A 19766-nucleotide genomic window follows, 5' to 3' on the forward strand; every position below is an offset into this window, starting at 1 on the left:
AGATTCTTTACCACTAGCACCACCTGGGAAGCCCTGATTATTCTATAGTTAACTATTATTTGGCACCAAATGTCTTTTTACTGTTTCCAAAAATTAAATCTATCTTTGAGGTAATAGTAGGAATATGCAACTGGCTTTGAAGGTGATCCCAAAAGAGTTTTAGAGGTATTTTGAGCAGTGGTAGCATAGTTAGAGAATGAACTGTGGCCTTTGAAGGTGATACCTAAAAGGAGATGCAGCTCATTTGAATGTATTGAGTTTTGGATGTATTTGTTTCATTTAAAAAAAAAAACAAAAGTTCACATTATTTTATAGTGTGAAAGGAAGAACTAAGATTAAGATAATTTCTTTGGTTTTTCTATTGCTTGTTATTATGTAAAAAAGAAGTGAGTGGCAGTTCAGAAAGAAGACTGTTACAGCTAAAGAATGACAACCAAGAATTTTTGATCTTTAAATCAGATTTTATAAACAGTAGAAGGAGCATGGACTTAAAACAAGGCATGCTTATTCGATTTTGTCAAAATTTTACGAAAATATGTGATATATATTTATACTAAAACTATATAATCCTTAGATTTAGGAGAGCAATCAGTTAATGTCTTTAGCAGATTAAAGCAGTATTAAATACAGGTGCAACTTGAAAATGTAGAAAACTGAAAGAAAATGAAAGACAATGTCTCTGGTAGGGAATAAAAAAGTTTAAGATATTATAAAACTATGTGTATTTTCTTCTCTTTTGCATAAATCATTTGTGGAAAATGTGCAAAGATTTTTTTTTTTTTTTTACAGGAGTGGTCATAATTAGGATTTATTTTTCAACATAATTTAGAAACTCTTGTTACCCAAATAAAAATGACAAGTTTCTGTGCCTGTATTCAAATATGTATGCATTTGATATAATTGGAAAAAAGACTTTGCTTATGTTTGAATTGATGGAATTAGAATTCAGGGGATTTGAATGATACGGTTTAATCTTTAACCCTATCCTCCAAGTTGTAACAGGCCCAGTTCTCCTGCGGTATCTTTGCTGTGTGCAGTGGTGCATCTTCCAGTTTCTAGAGGGAAAGCATGCACTTGTTATTTTGGGGGAAGTTAAGGTTAGTATCTAACACTATCCAAGGTTACACCCCATAATCTTTCATTTATTGTTATTGTATGTATCACATAGACTTTGTTTAATATTCCCTAAATATGGATTTGTTTCTTTTTTTTTTTTTTTTTTTTACACTCACTTGCTATGTTTTTAAACACAGGTTTTTGGTAAATCTTAACAGCCTAACTCGGAGAAGGCAATGGCACCCCACTCCAGTACTCTTGCCTAGAAAATCCCATGGATGGAGGAGCCTGGTAGGCTACAGTCCATGGGGTCGCTACGAGTCGGACACAATTGAGCAACTTCACTTTCACTTTTCCCTTTCATGCACTGGAGAAGGAAATGGCAACCCACTCCAGTATTCTTGCCTGGAGAATCCTAGGGACGGCGGAGCCTGGTGAGCTGCCGTCCATGCGGTCGCACAGAGTCGGACACGACTGAAGCGACTTAGCAGCAGCAACAGCCTAACTTAAAGCTATTTGTTACGTTTTTCCCCCCTTTGAAGATTTTTTGTGTTTTTGTGCATCAAATCTTTTAGAGGTGAACTCTTAGAGATTGCTTATTAAAATATAACTAAATTTAAGAAAAGTAAAAAAAAAAAATTGACATTCTTAGTATTTAAATTGCTCATTAAATCTGGCGCTCTTTTGTGAGAACTGTAATAACAAGTAGCTTACACCATGTTTCTTTTTGCCCCTAAACCTGGATAAACTCACTTCACAGTAATCTTTGGCTGCCAAGAATAGATACTGTTTCAGGAACTGGATTTCCATTACTCATTCTAGCTCTTACATTAATTTTTCAGTTGTTGATTAAATATTTTTCTCCACATCTGATGTAATATAACTTTTTTTTAAGATGAGATATTTATGTCTGTACTAAGAAGTGCTTTCATTACAGGAGTCCCTTCAAACTAAAGGTTATAGTGTCTTTCAAGACTACTAAGAATCTGATTTCACATGGGAGTATAGATTTAGTGAAGCCTGTTTTAAATGGGTGACACTGTGGGCAATGTTGTATTTTTTATCGCCTTATAATAGGTTACCAGTTTGTCACTGACTAAAAAAACAGCTGTTTTTTAAAATTTAAAATATCAATGATAGTAAACATTTTTAAAGGAGTTTTCTTTTTTAATCAGTAGTGTTTATAGTTCCTCAGTAAACTCAGGTAAGTACACCTTTCTTTTGTGTTGGGGCTGGGAGGGAAGGTGTCCAAAGAAGCAGATTATGCTGGTATAGAATAACAGTCAGTTTACTCCAAGAATAAAAAGGTATTTGCCAGTATTTTCCTCTTTATGTTTTTTTTTTAAGGACTTAGAAATACTCTAAAACATGTATTTATCAAACCTGCTTTTTAAAAATAATCTTATTCTAATATTGATTTAAATAAACCTCAGAAACTTTCATTTGATTTAAAATGTAAAAGCAAAAACTAGAGTGTACAAATCTCTAGTAAAGCTAGGAATTTCATTCTTTATATGGGATTCATTCATTTTTATGTAAAATTTGTAACATTTGGAAGGAGATAAACATCATTTTGAACTTAAATGTAACAAAACATAAGGAATTGCCTTTTGTGTTTTTTGATGGTTTTGTTTTTAGATATAATTGACATAAAACATTTTAAGGAATTGACTTTTGACTTATTTTGTTTCAAAGTGTAAATACTTAGAACAGGGACTTAGAACAAGAGGCTGGATGTCAGGTCCCAGAGCTTGAAGCTGAAAGATTTTGATCTTCATTTGTGTGACCAAAATTAAAAATTTATCTCCTGTCCCTTTTTTTTTTTTTGGAGGCTTTGCTTGTTTTTGTTTCTTTGTATTAGGTTTTTTTTCCCCTCCTCCTCAGGTAGTATCCTATGTTCGTTTCGATAGTTATAAGTAGGAATACTTTGTAAGAACTTCCTTCATGTAGACATACAGAAATTAACTTTCTAAATATCAGTGTATTAGAAGTTCTGCGTAACTCTAGATAATTAAATTTTACTACGTATCTTCTAGCTAGTGTGTGCCCTTAATAGCATGGATTAACCAATGGTTCAAAAGTTATGTTTACTTCACTTTGAATCACTAGATGAGATTTGAAAAGGTTTAACTTTTGGAATTTTTAGGAAAGTTGAAATAGTGCCATTTGGAGAATTTTATGTTTAATGGTAGTAAGTACCACAAAACAGCTGTGTCAGTGAATTCTAAATATTCCTCAAAATTAAAATTTGGTGTCACTCAGTTTGTTTTTAAATCTGAAAAGATTTGTTTAACCTGATAATATCCCAGAAGAAACCAGTGTGTGGTCTTATAAATTTTACTCCTTTAGTGTCATACGTCATTTTTAAACCTGTTAGAATAATTAACAGTCAGCTTTTGCCATCAAATCTTAGAATATCAAAAGTAGATGCCAACTATACCTTAAAAACCCTTTGATAGGCAAGAAAAAAACTGTTTCTTAAATACTTATATTACTGTTTGGGGCCAACTTTCTTCTTGGCCAGGATTTTATATTGTAAACTTGTTCAGGATAATCACACTAATGGCTAGCCAGTACTATTGTGTGTATGTTTGTTGGTGTATACATATTTGTAGGAGTAAAAAATTGACTCCCCAGTCCATCACAGTAATTTTTTTTTCCAGTTTCCATAATTTAATATCACTTGTTTCTTACTCAGGCATACATCACTGAAAGAATGGCCAGTGTACCAGTAACTTCTATGTTATGACAGGTTTCGTGTGGAAGACGGTGTCCAGATTTAATCTAGAGGTATTAGGTTGGTTGTTAATTCTGAAATAAGGCATCTTTAAATGATAAAGGTTGGGTCTTTTGGACGTTATCCTATGAGTTTATGGAGTTAAAGTAATCTAGACCTTTGAATCATCCCATGAAGCTGTCAGAAGTTTTTACATGCTTACTGAATTAGTAACATATTAGTGCTGTGTTGAATGTCTAATTTTTGCTAAGATGTTTGCCTCCTACTATTTACCAAAATAGTAAGTTTTATGCATCTATTTTTAAATAATGCTGAAGGTAATTAAAATAAATTTTAACTATATCAACAAAGAAATGCAATATTATGGAAAATGAAAACGTTTGATTTTGCAATTTGTTCCATAGTTGTTTGCATTATGAGTTTTCTGAATTTTCTTCTTAAGCTAGTGTTAAAAATGACCTAAATTCCTTGAACTCACTAGGTGGTAGGAAGCAGATGACTAAGAGCGTGGTAGAGAATGTCTATCTGAAATTGGAAGTCTAACAGATTAACTCTTGAGAATCGACTGATACGTGCATGATGAGTTACAAGAGGCTTTAAGACTTAGGTACTCAAGGATTTTTGACTGGAAATACACATTCTTTATCAGTAATAAAAATTACATAATGTGCCTCTTAGATATTTACTGTGTAAATATTAATCTTAATTAGCACAAGAACAGCACAATGACTTTAAACAATGCACTTTATGTATTTGATCAAATAATTCAATATATATACTTCAATAAAATAGCTTTTTAAATATTTTAAGTATGTTTCTCAGAAAACAGTACTGAAAATCTTACTCATTTGGTTTGGAAATCAGGGTTTAAATATTTTCCACTTTTAAGATTTGTTCAGCTTTGCAGCATTTATAGAAGTGTTGGCCTCTCCTGAACCCTGTTTAATGGTCTGTCATGGAACAATTCATGTTGCAAGCAAATGTCTCAGGAATTGAGCCTTCAGTATAAAATTAAACACTTCTAAGCAGGAAATTAAGTCAAGTGGGGGAAGAAATGTACTCTCCCAAATCCCTATTATGATCCTCTAAAATGAGCACTTCAAGGGCTGCGAAGTATAAGAAACTACTGGTGAAATTTTTTTTTATAAGTAAAAATAATATTATTCCCAGGTGTGACCTTCAACCTAGTAGAATGGGGTCAACCCTGATCTCAAAGTACAGTAATGCAGTCAGCTTTTGAAAGTCAAAAACTTGAACAGATTAATAAACCATGGCCAAGATTCCAATGTAAATGTATAAAACCAATGTTACTGCACATTTCAAATTGTTGGGCCTTCCAGGTTGTGGCAATAGGAGGGAAAGAGTGGGGCAGCTTAACTACTTCCTGTTTCAGCAGCATTTGAAACAGTGGGAGGGCATGAGTTAGTGGTAGTATCCCAGCAAGGAACTAAACAAGCACCATACGTTAATATTTTCACTTGTGTTTTAGTGTGTTGTACTTAATAGTTTTACAGCCCCTTAAAATTGCTCAATTTTAAGAGTAATGAATGGAAATTTGCAGTTTTCTTTCTAGAAACCTATTTTAAATTTTATTGTTACTGTTAATCTTCTGAGGGTTAATGGCCTTCAACTGAAGAAAGGTTACCTATCTTGGACCTGTTAAAAGTGAGTTGTATTGTGAATGAGTATAGACCACAAGCTGATGTACTTTATTGTGTAGGTTGGTATTTAAAACTTGGTCTTTCCTCTTTCTCATAATCATCTTCACCAGCCAGAGAGGGGAAAAGAAAAATCTAAAAGTACTTAGAATACTGAGGGAACATGCCCTTTTTCTAACTCCCTATCTGTTTATTTAACAGATAAAAATTATGTGCCTACTATGTGCTAGGGACTGTGTGATATTTCCTAAGGTTGAAGGACACCGTAAAGAACAAAATTATCCCTGTGCTCAAATAGCTTAGTTCTGTAGAGAGAAACATAATTTCAGATAGAGAAAAAATTCTGTCAAATCAGTTAAGATGGAGAGGCATCTCTGAGGATATGAAAGTTTCACACAAGAGTAAGAAAAGGGGTTGGCCATGCAGATCTACCGGAAGAGCAGTCTAGGCAGAGAGGTTAAGTACATCTGAGATGGGACAGGTATAAAATTCAAGAAAGGTAGAGTGTGATATTAAGAGGAGAGAACTGGTTGAGGACCAGATGGTTTGAGATTTTATTCTAACTACAATGGAAAGCCATTGGAAATTTTAAATTCTTATATATGTAATATTAAAAGAAGATTCTGGCTCTTGTGTGGAGAAATGATTATTTGGGGCAGTTTTGTGATCTGGGAGACTATGAGGGGCCCATTGCAGAAGTCTGGGACATATAATAGAGGCTTTTTAGACTAGGATTTGGAAAGAGCACAGAATCAGGATAGGCAACAGGACTTGCTTATGAATTAGAACTGAAGGTTGTAAAGGAAAAAGACATCAAGAATGGCTCCCAGGTATCTTACTGAGCAACAGGTAGATAATGGTATTAAATAAAATGGGATGACTGAGGAAGCGTATTTCTGGGCAAGAGGCAGAGCCAGCAAAAGAAACAAAAGTGACCTAGGAGCTTGATAGTAAAGAGAGTAGTATAACCGAAACTAGGAATTTCAAAGCAGAGTGATCAACCAAATGCTGCTGTGAGGTTAAATAAGATGATAGCAGTGAAGAGGCAGGGGCCTCAGATTTAGCAAAATACAAGTCTTTGGGGATGCTAATGAGAATCTTGAGTGATGAAGGTGTTTCAGCTCTTCAACTGGACTTTGAGAAACTTCTTCAGTCGCTGTCCTTCGTTTCTCATTATAAAGTTGATTTTTAAAAAAAATCAGTCCGTATTTTTTAAATCTTCTGAATGTTAGGTGGGATAATGGGAAAATTTGAAATATAACAGGTCATAACTCCAGACAATAAAAAACAGCCTTCTGAAGTGTCTGTTCGTATAAAATATTTTAAAACCCATTTTCTCCGTTTCTAACACTATACATATATGTGTTTAATTTAAAAGCTTCTTTGATGGCTTTTAACTATGAAATTGTATGAAATCCATAGCTTTAACCTAACTTTTTTTATATATTCCTACAAAAGCTGTCAAATCTAGTGCTTATGAAGAATGGATTCGTAAAATATGTAAGCAACACCCTTTCAGCTTATGTACTTTCATTCTATCTTGGGATATCAATATAGCTGAATGATAATGTCACCAAAATCATGAATTCTTGAAATATTTGGATTTATCTTAAAGGAACTAGTTCAAATGTAAATAATGGTGTAACAATTAAGGGGTTCCCTGGTGGCTCAGTGGTAAAGAATCTGCGTGCAGCGCCGAAGACCCAGGTTTGATCCCTGGGTCGGAAGCTCCCCTGGAGAAGGGAATGGCTACCCACTCCAGTACTCTTGCCTTGAATATTCCATGGACAGAGGAGCTTGGTGGGCTACAGTCTATGGGGTCACAAAGAGACACGACTGAATGATTTGACTGAATGATTTAAACACGTGAAGAGGAACATATATTTGCTTCTACACTTGAATACCCGTGAAGCAATTTGAATAATTGAACTTATAGATATTCAAATCTCAGAATTACACTAGTCATTTTCTGCCATCAAAAGTCAGGAAGCAGTTGACAAGTGAGATTGTGCTTCTAAGGACAAAATTTGTGAACTCTCAGACTGGTTTTCATCTTAAAAATACCTTTTGCAGCTTCCCAGAGGAGAGGAGAGGTAAAGCAGAAAGATCTAGGGAGTGGAGACACGTCTTCAGTTTCTGTGATTAACACCTTGTCCCTTAACCTCTCTGGGTGCCAATTTCCTTAGTTGAGTAATTGTTTTTAACCTGAAGTATTCAGAATTGAGAAAATCATAATCCTTGGCATATGGCACACTGTCATGTTTTTTCAGTTTACTTTGCTTATGTTTATTTAGATACATGTATGTGTTGGGAAAATAATATGCATATTTTTAGCTTCCATAAATGATACCAATTTTTGTTATTTCTAAGTCTAGTCTACTGCTCCTGTTTTATCTCTTCCATCTCATACATTTGCCACAATTTACCTTTCCATTTCTCTAGTGATAGACATCTGTGTTTCTTTCATATCATTACTACAGCAAATAATTCTGTGACAAATATTTTGGACTTGTACAAAAGTTACTCTGGGGTGTGTATCTGGAAATATGGGACTTGGGGCATAATACTTAATTGTCCTAAATGCTGCCAGGTTACTCATCAAAATGGATGCACCATTTATGCTCCAACTAGTAGCACATGGGGGTTCCAATTTTCTCCTATCCTTGACAGCCCTTAATAATATCTGACTTCCTAAAGTGATATTTCCAGAGAAGGCAATGGCACCCCACTCCAGTACTCTTGCCTAGAAAATCCCATGGATGGAGGAGCCTGGTAGGCTACAGTCCATGGGGTCGCTACGAGTCAGACACGACTGAGCAACTTCACTTTCACTTTTCCCTTTCATGCACTGGAGAAGGAAATGGCAACCCACTCCAGTATTCTTGCCTGGAGAATCCTAGGGACAGCGGAGCCTGGTGAGCTGCTGTCCATGGGGTCGCACAGAGTCGGACACGACTGAAGCGACTTAGCAGCAAAGTGATATTTCACTGTTAATTTTAACTTGCACTTTTATAATCACTAATAAGCTTGAACATCTCTTCATACACTTAACTAGCGATTCAGGTTTCCCTTTCTATGGACCATTAACATTCTATTCCTGGCTTTCTGTTTTTTCCTGATTTGTGGGACATCACTGTATTACTGTAGTCTACATAGTAACTCCTTATCTGTTTTTCAGATTTGCAAATGTCTCTGAAGCATTGTCTCCGGTTTCCTTCACAGAACAGGAATCTTTCATTTTGATATTAAATCTATCCATTTTTTTTCTCCCTATCCATACTTTTCTGGATCTTATTTAAGAAGTCCTTTTCTTAAACTAAATACTACAAAAATGTTTTTTTATAGTTAATCCCTTTATGTTTAATCCTTTATTTGGAGTTTGTGTGTGTGTGTTAGTCACTTAGTCGTGTCCAGGTCTTTGTGACCCCATGGACTGTAGCCCACCAGGCTCCTCTGGCTGTGGGATTCTCCAGGCAAGAATACTGGAGTGGATTGCCATTTTCTTCTCCAGAGGATCTTCCTGACCCAGGGATCGAACCTGGGTTTCCTGCATTGCAGGCAGATTCTTTACCGTCTGAGCTATAGGGAAGTACCTTATTTGGAGTTTACTTCTGTGTATAATTTGAGGTAGGAATCAAGCTTTATCTTTTCTGTGTTATGAGCTAATTTTCTCAGTGCTATCTATTAAATTACTCTTTACTGATTAGTGATGCTACCTTTTCAACTACCAAGTTTCTCCATATGCAAAGGATATGTTTCTGAACTCTCGAATCTGCTTACTGTTCTAATTGTTCCTTTGTTGTTGTTTAGTCACTCAGTTGTGTCCAACTCCTTGTGGCCCCATGGCCTGGCTCCTCTGTCCATAATTTCCTGGGCAAGAAGACTAGAGTTGGGTTGCCATTTCCTTCTCCAAGGGATCTGACTAACCAAGGGATCGAACCCACATTTCCTGCATCAGAGGCAGATTCTTTACTGCTGAGCCACTGGGGAATTCGCACTTGTTACTTTACCATTGTTTTATTCACTTTGTGTTTTTATTACTGAGCCAAGTAAAATCTTAATTACAGAAGAATCTCCCCACCCAGTTTGCTGCTTATTTTGAAAATCATTTTAGTAATTGTGGACCTTCATTTTTCTATATTACTTTTGAATCAATTTTTGAGTCAGTTTGTCAAGTTCCCTGAAGTCCTATAGAGTTTTAATTGGAATTTATTAAATTTAGAGGTTAATTTGTCTCTTTGTATGCCATCTTAGTTTTTAGTTTTTCTCTATAAAGATCTTGAGCATTCTTTGTTATAATAATTTCTAAATCTTTCTAGTTTATGTTCTCTTATTACCTAAAACATTGTTAGTTGGTTATTGTTGGGACAAAATAATGATACTGATATTTGCATACTGTTTTATCTGTCAGCCTTGCTGAACCTTCTAAATCTTTCTAGTTTATATTCTCTTATTACCTAAAACATTGTTAGTTGGTTATTGTTGAGACAAAATAATGATACTGATATTTGCATACTGTTTTATCTGTCAGCCTTGCTGAACCTTTTTCTATTAACAGTCTGTTGATTTACCTGTGTTTTCTATGTAGATAATCATATTATTAAGAAAATAATTATATTTTTATGCATTTCTTTCCATCCCTATTCCTCTTATTACTTTGTCTTATCTCACTTCATTGCTCAGGGTCTCCAATAACACATGAAACAGTAGTGATAACAGCCAGCAGTCTTGTCTCAAAGAAAAAGAATCTTGAGCTTCTCCATTAGGTATGAAATTTATGGTCATCTTAGGGGAGTTAGCACTGAATAAATAAAGTTTCCTTCTATTTCTAGTCTCCTGAGAGGTTGTGTGTGTGTGTGTGTGTGTGTGTTTTAATCACAAATAGGTTTTGAGATTTGTTAAATGTCCCTGGACCCAGTAAGATGAACATTGTCCATTCATGTGATGAATTACACTTAACAGATTTTCAAATGTTAACTCATTCCTCCATTCTAGGATACTGATGATTATATATTCTTTTTCAATAGTTTTGGACTTACCAGTCAGCATTTTATTTAGTGGTTTTCCATCATGTTTTCAAGTGAAATTGAACTATAATTTTCTATTTATGGACTATTCTTAATCAGTTGAGGTTATTTAATATCATAAAGAGAATAGACAACTTTCACTCTTTCTGTTTTTTAGAACAATGTAATATGAGCATAATCTCTTCTTTGGAAGAACTCACTTTTAATACTGTTTGGACTGAAACTTTTGAGAAATAGTGATATTTTTAAATTATTTAATTCCTTTAATTTTCATCCTTTCAAATATGATTATCCATCTGTGTAACTGTTCTGCTTCATCTTTTGTCATTTTAACATTACATTTGTTTTCAGAAATATATTTTATCTAGGTCTTCAAATTTTTTAGGATATTTATGCTCATTAAATATATGGTATATTTATTATAAGCATAAACTTATACTTATTCCCCACTTTTTGTCCTGTATTTTTTCTATCTTGTTAGTCTTTCCAGAGTACTGGTTTTTGTTCATCTTGACTGTTGTTTTTGTTGATCTGTCATTGATTTCTGCCCTAATCTGTATTATTCCCTTTATTTTCTTTTCTTTGAACATACAGTTTTTGACTCTCTTTCTGGCTTCTTGAGATGAATCATTTTCAAACTTTGTTTATTGATAAATTGCTCAAAACTTTTTATTTAACATGTAAAGTTTTAGTTGACTTTAACTTCCTTTTTAAGCTGTTAATATTCAACAGTGTACGGATTGTTTTTAGTTTCCAAACATTACAGAATATTTTCATTCTAATATATGATTTTTGATTTGTTGTTGATTTTTCATTTTAATACATGCAATTTAGAGAATATAGTCTGTATAGTATTAATTCTTGGGAACAGACTGAAATTTGCTTTATAGCTTCATATAGACAAATTTTTATAATTGTTCCATTTATGTATTAAAATATATATTCTGTAACATTCTCCAAACTATTTCATCAAGCATGTTACTTGTTGTTCAGGTCTTCTACGTTTTTCTGTAGGCTTTTTTATTTTTTTTTGCTGATATATCAATTTCATAGAGGAATTTGTTAAAATCTTCAAATATAACTTGATTTATTTCTTCCTGTAATACTGTTACTTGTTTCTTTATGTATTTTATGGCATAATTGTTAGCAGCATATATGTTCATGATTGTTATATCTTGTTGCTTTTACCTGCAAACATGTCCCTTATGATTTTTTTCCTTATGATCTGTTTTGTCTCATTAAAATTGCTTTTTTAGTTTTGCTGTTGTTGCTTATATTTGCCTGGTATTACTCTCTCTTTTCAATCTTTTCATATTCCTTCATTTTTCTTTGGACAAGAGCATCTTGTGGACAACATATTGCTGGATTTTAATATCTTAAAATTCAATAGGAAGGTCCTCTGTCTTTTGAAGTTTATTTTACAAATTCAAAATTATTATTATCACACTTATCTCTGTCATCTAATTATCTTGGTATTTTTTTCTTCAACAGTTTTGTTTTGAAATAATTTTAGATTCATAGAAGATAGTACAGATACTCCTCACCCAACTTCCTCAGATACTAACATTTTATTATGATGGTACATCCTACAACTTAACCTATATCCATATGTTTCATCTCTTGTCATCAACAAAATAAAGTACCTTCACATTTTCCCCCACTTCCTTCTGGCCTATTTCTTTCACCCCAACCATCATGTTGAAATCCTTTAGAGTTTTAATTTCTGAATGCTGTGAATATATTTGAACACATTGTTCATTGCTTATTTAGAAATTAAGAAACAGTCTTTATTCATTTCTTACTGAATGCATTCAGAAAGAAACTTTTTGTGTTAATTGCTCTGAGTCCTTAATATGCCTATATATATTTGACTCATCTTTACCTATAAAAGATAATGAAACTAAAAAAAACTCTAAGTTTAATTTCTTTTCTTCAAAACTTGAAACACTTTATACTTATGGCTGATTCATCCTGATATATGGCAAAAATCAACACAATATTGTAAAGCAATTATCCCTCAATTAAAAATAAAGAAATTTTTTAAATTAAAAAAAAACTTTAAGCACAATATCCTTTTGTCTTTTTTGCATTCAGTTTTGCCAATAGAGAAACAGTCTGATTCTTGTTCCTTTGCATGTAATCTATATATGCTTTTTCAAAGATTGTAAAATTCTGTTTTTAATGTAATTTTATTTTAATATTTTTAGGTGAGGAGTTTTTATTTGTGTTGTTTTTATTATCCAGCCTGTTTGGCATTCTTTCAATGTAAGGATTTATATCTATATTTAATTCTAGAAAATTATCACTTGTTGTTTGTTCAGTTGCCAAGTCGTGTCAAACTCATCGTGACCTCATGTGACAGCATGCCAGTGCTCATTACTTCTCAATTGCTTCCCTTGTATTCACTCTTTTCTTTCATTCCTGAAAGGCTGTTAAATGCATGTTGACACTTACACTCTTGTCTTTCATGAATTTACCTTTTTTCTCATTCTTTCCAACTTGTTTCCGCTTCCAGATCTATCTGTCTTTTTAACCTAATATTCCAGCTTACTAATTTGTTCTTCAGTTATATCCATTCTATCCTGCAGCCCATTCACTGAATGTTTTTGTATCCATTATCTCTAGTTTTTAAATACTTCTTCCAGATTTAGCATATTCGATGTGAAACATAAGAATATCATGCTCATTTAAAACTCTTGTTGGTCAAATCCATTAATTCTGCTTGCTCTGTTGTAGACTATTTACTATTTGTTTCTATTTTTTCTTTTTTTATTTTGAGGCCATGCTTTTAGATATACAGAAACTTAGAATGTTTGATTTCCTGGTAAATTAAATCCTTTGTCATTATAATGTAACCCCCTTTGTCCCTGGTAATACTTCTTGCTTTAAAGTCTATATATGTATTTTCTTATATTAGTGTTTCAGAGTATATGATTTTTCTATTTTTTAATGTCAACCTTTGGAGAAGGCAGTGGCACCCCACTCTAGTACTCTTGCCTGAAAAATCCCATGGATGGAGGAGCCTGGTGGGCTGCAGGCAATGGGGTCGCTGAGAGTCGGACACGACTGAGCGACTTCACTTTCACTTTTCACTTTCATGCATTGGAGAAGGAAATGGCAACCCACTCCAGTATTCTTGCCTGGAGAATCCCAGGGACGGGGGAGACTGGTAGGCTTCCATCTATGGGGTCGCAAAGTTGGCCATGACTGAAGCGACTTAGCAGCAGCAGCAGCAGCAATGTCAACCTTTCATCTTTCAGATGTGTCTCATAAACAGCATATAACAGGGCTTGAGGTGTTTTTTTTTTTAATCAGTCTGACAGTTTTATTTATTTGGAGCATTTAGTCCATTTCTATTTGAAGTAATTACTGATATATTTGAGTTGAAGTCTACCATTTTACTACATACTTTCTTTTTGTCCCACCTGATCTATATTCCTTTTTCTGACCTGTCTACTTTTGAACTTATTATTTCTCATTAGTGTGTTTTTTTCCTTTTATTAATTTAAAAGCTATATACACTTTTACCTTTTAGTGGTTATTGTAGAGATTATAACATGAATTCTTTTTTGTATGTATATAATTTTATTTATTTTTGGCTGTGCAGGGTCTTCGTTGCTCTGTGGACTTAGTTGTGGCAAGCAGGGACTACTCTCTAGTTGTTATGAGCAGAGTTCTCATTGCACTGGCTTCACTTGTTGCAGAGCATGGGCTATAGGGTGTGCAGGCTTCAGTAATTGTGGTATATGGGCTCAGCAGTTGCAGCACATGGGCTCAGTAGTTGTGGCTCCCGGGCTCTACAGCACAGGCTCAGTAGTTGTGACACACAGGCTTAATTTTAAGTTCCATGCATGTGGGATCTTCCTGGACCAAGGATCGAACCCATGTCTCCTGCATTGGCAGGTGAATTCTTTACCACTGAGTCACCAGGGAACCGCATAATATGGATTCTTGGTTTCTCAAATTATACTTCTAGTCATTGCAAAAATTTTATAGCCTCCCTCCCCGTTACTTATTTGCTATTGTTGTTGTATATTTTGATAGTCACTCCCTCCCTTCTCCTATATACATGTACATATGTAGCCCCTTAGGACGGTACTATTGTCATTTTTTACAGTCATATTTATTTTGACTTACCCACATATTTATCAACAGTCTTGCTCTCTATTCCTTCTTGTATGTCTAACCTTCCATTTGAGATAATTTTTCCTTTAGCCTTAGAAGAACTCTGTGGCACTTTCTTTAGTATAGATCACCAGATGAAGAATTCTCTTGGTTTTTATCTATCTGAAAAGATCTTTATTTCACCTTCATTTTTGAAAGATATTTACACTGGAAATAGAAATCTAAGTTTGTTTTTACTTGTTTTGTAATTTTTATTGTATCATCCCCCCCTAGTTTTATTGAGATGTAACTCAATACATAACATTGCATTCATTTAAAGTGTACAGCATTATAAATGATTGCCACAATAAGTTTAGTTAACATCCATCACTTCACATAGTTATAATTTTTCTTCTGATAAGCATTTTTAAGATCTACTCTCTTAGTAACTTTCAAATACACACTACAGTATTAACTGCACTCCTTTCCTTCTGAGACTTCAAATAAGCATGTTAGACTATCTCATCTATATCTCTTATCCTAATTTTGATGTTTTTTTTCCTCCCCACCCACCCTCCCACTTTTTTCTTTTTCTTGCTTTTTTTTTGCTTTTCTGTGCTTTGACTGTTCTTTTGCACATTCTCCCAAGGGTTTTATTCTTTCTTCAACTGTATATAATTTGTTATAATGTGTTGAAACGTATCCTCCTAAAATTCACATACACATAGACTGCAAAATGTAATTTTTTTTTGAAGCAGAATGTTTGCAGATGTAATTAGTTAAAGATCTCAACATGAAAGCATCCTAGATTTTGGATAGTCTCTAAATTCAATAACTTGGGTCTTTGTAAGAGAAAAGAGAGGAACGTGTGGACACAGAAGCACCTAAGGAAGAAGGTAATGTAAAGACAGAGGAAGACATTTGAATTATGCTACCACACACCAAGCAATGCCAATAGCCACCAGAAGCTAGGAGAAAGGCAAGGAAGAATTTTCACCTAAAGCTTTTGGTGAAAATGTGGCCCTGACAATATCTTGATTTTGAACTTCTGGCTCCAGAGCTGTGAGAGAATTTCTGTTGTTGCAAGACAGCAAGTCTGTGATAATTTGTAATGGCAGTCCTAAGAAACTGATACACTCATTCATTTAAGTTATTCTCTAGTTCTGTAAACTAACTTATCAGCCGATCAGTTTGTAACCTTATTTTATGTGTGTTTCTGTTTAAAGATACCTTATTTAAGACACTATTGATTTATTAACTCAGCCAAAAATGTTTAACTCGAGATAGCCCTTCAGCATTGTGCTTGGGTGCCATTTTAAACAGTGAAATCATCAACAAAAAGCACAAAGATCTAAAAACATGGCTCTAGATAGATCTTGAAGTAGACACTCATTTTCAGTAAGAGAGCTAAAACAAGAAGACAGAATGTCACCTTCTTTAACCTCAACTGGGAATATCGACCCTGGTGACTCGATTTTTCATCACACCACAACACACATGTCCACAAATGATTATGAAAGCATTGGGAATATGGATTTTCAAGTTGACGAACTTTGGCAAGTAGGTGACTTCACAAATATGAACTCTGCAAATAATGAGAATCAACTGTATAACTAAGTCCAGGAATGCTTTAATCTTCTATTAAGGAAGTCAAGATGAGAAGAGATTTTACATAACTAAATATAGAGCTACAGTACCCTGTGTAGGATACTCTATATAATTTGAATACTGGTCATTGCATAGGATGGCCCAACATCCTCAGCAAATTAGCTAAACTCTGTGGTCCCTCACAGCCAGCTGGTCCCAGCTGCCTAAAGCTCCCATTGTAATGCATCTGCTACATTAGCTCCAAGTAAAAGGACATCTCATTCTTCCTCTACATGTTTTTCTCTTCCTTGATAGGTTATTACATTACTCCAACCCACTTTTCTTTAGCACCAGCTCTCACTCATATCCTAACTCTCAAGTGGCACAGGCTTGGGTTCTGCCATCCCCTCAACCATTATTGCTTATCTGTTTATAGTAAGGTGGGGGTGGGGAGGAAGCTGAGTGGATATCCTGGCTCAGAACACCTATTTTCAGAATAGTAAAAAACTGAAACTAACCCAAACAGCGAGTCTTCTCTCATGAGTCTTACTATGAGTCTTCTCTCTTGTTTTTTTTTCTCCAGGTACATGTTGATAATGTACGTTTTATATTTGTGTCAAGGACAGGAACATTTCATCCAAAGATGGTTATACTAAAGGACAGAAACGATAAAGACCTGATAGAAGCAGAAGAGATCAAGAAGAGATGGCAAGAATACACAGAACTGTACAAAAAAGATCTTAGTGACCCAGATAACCAAGATGGTGTGGTCTCTCACCCAGAGCCAGACATTCTGGAGTGTGAAGTCAAATGGCCCTTAGGAAGGACTACTGCCAATAAAGCTAGTGAAGATGATGGAATTTCAGTAGAGCTTTTTGAAATTTTAAAGGATGATGCTATTAAAGTGTTGCACTCAACATGTCAGCAAATTTGGAAAACCCAGCAGTGGCCATAGGACTGGAAAAGGTCAATCTTCATCCCAATTCCCAAGAAAGGCAGCATTAAAGAATGTTCAAACTACCGGACAATTGATCTCATTTCCAATGCTGTTAAGGTTACATTCAAAATCCTTCAATCTAGTCTTCAGCAGTACATGAACCAAGAAATTCCAGATGTTCAAACTGGATTTAGAAAAGGCAGAGAAACCAAAGATCAAATTGCCAACATTCACTGGATCATAGAGAAAGCAAAGGGATTCCAGAAAAGCATCTACCTCTGTTTCATTGACTATGCTAAAGCCTTTATTGTGTGGGTCATAACAAACTGTTGAAAACTCTTAAAAAGTTGAGAATACCAGACCACCTTACCTGTCTCTTGAGAAACCTGTATATGGGTCAAGAAGCAACAGTTAGAACCTTGTATGAAACAACTGACTGATTCAAACTTGAGAAAGTACAACAATGCTGTTTATTGTCACCCTGTTTATTTAACCTGTATGCAGAACACATCATGTGAAATACCAGGCTAGATTAATTACAAGCTGGTAATATTTCTGGGAGAAATATCAACAACCTCAGGTATGCAGATAATACCGCTTTAATGGCAGAAATCAAAGAGGAGTTAAAGAGCCTCTTGATGAGGGTAAAAGGAGAGTGAAAAAACTGGCTTAAAAACTCAGTATTAAAAAAACTAAAGATCATGATATTTGGTCCGATCACATCATGACAAATAGAAGGGGAAAAGGTGGAAGCAGTGACAGATTTCCTAAATCACTGCAGGTGGTGACCACAGCCATTAGATTGGATGATTGCTTCTTGGCAGGAAAGCAATGACAAACTTAGTGTATTAAAAAGCAAAGACATCACTTTGCTGACAAAGGTCCATAAAGTTAAGGCTATGGTCTTTCCAGTAGTCATATACGGATGTGAGAGTTAGGCCATAAAGAAGTCAGAGTGCTGAAGAGCTAATGCTTTCAAACTGTGGTGCTGTAGAAGACTCTTGAGAGTTCCTTGGACAGCAAAGAAATCAAACCAGTCAATCCTAAAGAAATCAACCCTGAATACTCATTGAAAGGACTGATGCTGAAACTGAAGCTCCAATACTTTGGTCACCTGATGTGAACAGCCAATTCATTGGAAAAGACCCTGACGCTGGGAAAGATTGAAGGCCGAAGGAGAAGAGGGCAACAGGATGAGATGGTTGGATGGCATCACTGATTCAATGGACATGAACTTTGGCAATTCTGGGAGATGGTGAGGGACAAGGGGGCCTGGTATGCTGCAGTCTTGGCAACTGAATAACAACAACAAGGACAGAATCTAGCTAGTTTCTTCTTTGACTGAATCAGTGTATTTAAAGGTTTGTTTTTTATAGTGTTAATATCAGGGAAATCAGGTATACAGGAAAAGATTATAAGATGGTTTGGGGGGAATTCTACAGCAGTTCAGTGGTTGGGGCTCTGTGCTTTCACCGTCAAGAACATGAGCTCAATCTCTGGTCAGGGAACTAATATGCCACAACTAAATAAGATGGTTTTGGAAAATACAGAGAGGTTAGTTGAGACCTACAGATCCACAATGACAGAAGAGACATTTTTACTATTTTCTTTTGAATTTCCTTTACAAAAACTCTAGTCCTCAGTCAGCCCAAACTGTTCTAGTAAGAGAGGTTTCAAAAAGTTCTGTCCTGAAACATAAGAGCAGGGTGTTCATGTTGGACATGTGGTCTCTTTTCAGTTAAGCTCAACAAAGTGAAGTTTCTTGTTCCATAATGTTTTTTCACACTATCCATAGATAGGTTCATTCACTATCCATAGAGCAATTAAAAATTATTATACTGTAAGTAGAAGTGCTACAAGTTTCTGCATCAGACACTTGCAGAGAAGATTATGATCTATCTGCCTACCTTAGAAGACCTCTATCAAAAAAACTGGCTTTTTGTCATGCTTCACTAAGACTTCTGCATTTTGGAAAGGTTTTCTTTAAGCTTTGAATTCTTATTCTTAATTATGTCTGCCATACAATTCAGGGGCTTTTAGGAGGGTTATTAGTGACTATTCTCTAGGTTAGGTTACATATTACTATACCCCCATATCAAGAGACTTCTTACCAGAAAATTTTAAATTTCATTAGTTAAATGTCAATCTTTGTATACAAATATAGGGAAATTTTATTCTAATAAGTTATTTGTGGGAAGGCGGAAGGATGGACTGGGAGTTTGGTGTTGACAGATGCAAATTGTTACATTTAGAATGGATAAACAACAAGGTCCTATACACAGGGAGCTAAATACAATCTTCTTGGATACCATAATGGTAAAGAATATTTTAAAAAGAATGTACATATGTATATAACAGTTTGCTTTATAGCAGAGATTGGCCCAACGTTGTAAATCAACTGTACTTCAATTAAAAAAAAAAAAGCTTTTTTTTTAGCTGCATTTTGCAGTGTGCATGTGAGATATTAGTTTCCCCACCAGGAATTGAGTCTGTGCCCTACTAGTGGACATGCGGTCTTAACCACTGGACCACCAGGGAAGTACCCCCTCCCCAATTTTTTAATACAAGTACTCTTTGAAAAGTTATTGGCTTTTCTGTCATAACATCTAAGAGATCAGGTGAGGGTGCAGGATTAAAAGCAGACTGCCTAGCCAATGCAG

General features: G+C 34.9%; 2 long non-coding RNA genes across 2 annotated transcripts; one reads left to right on the forward strand and one right to left on the reverse strand.

The window, feature by feature from the left end:
- Nucleotides 1–1424: 1424 nt before the first annotated feature.
- LOC145513111 (uncharacterized) lies at nucleotides 1425–18426 on the forward strand. Its single transcript, XR_014059129.1, has 5 exons — nucleotides 1425–2260; nucleotides 3755–3846; nucleotides 6910–6951; nucleotides 10135–10217; nucleotides 16753–18426. It is a non-coding gene; the product is annotated as an uncharacterized LOC145513111 (long non-coding RNA).
- Nucleotides 6152–11752, reverse strand: LOC145513113 (uncharacterized). Its single transcript, XR_014059131.1, has 3 exons — nucleotides 9350–11752; nucleotides 8176–8289; nucleotides 6152–7200 (listed from the first exon to the last, which is right to left on the reverse strand). It is a non-coding gene; the product is annotated as an uncharacterized LOC145513113 (long non-coding RNA).
- Nucleotides 18427–19766: the final 1340 nt, after the last annotated feature.

The sequence above is a fragment of the Giraffa tippelskirchi genome, chromosome 7 (assembly GCF_054371585.1).
Source record: "Giraffa tippelskirchi isolate mGirTip1 chromosome 7, T2T-mGirTip1v1.2.pri, whole genome shotgun sequence".
Lineage (NCBI taxonomy): Eukaryota > Metazoa > Chordata > Mammalia > Artiodactyla > Giraffidae > Giraffa > Giraffa tippelskirchi.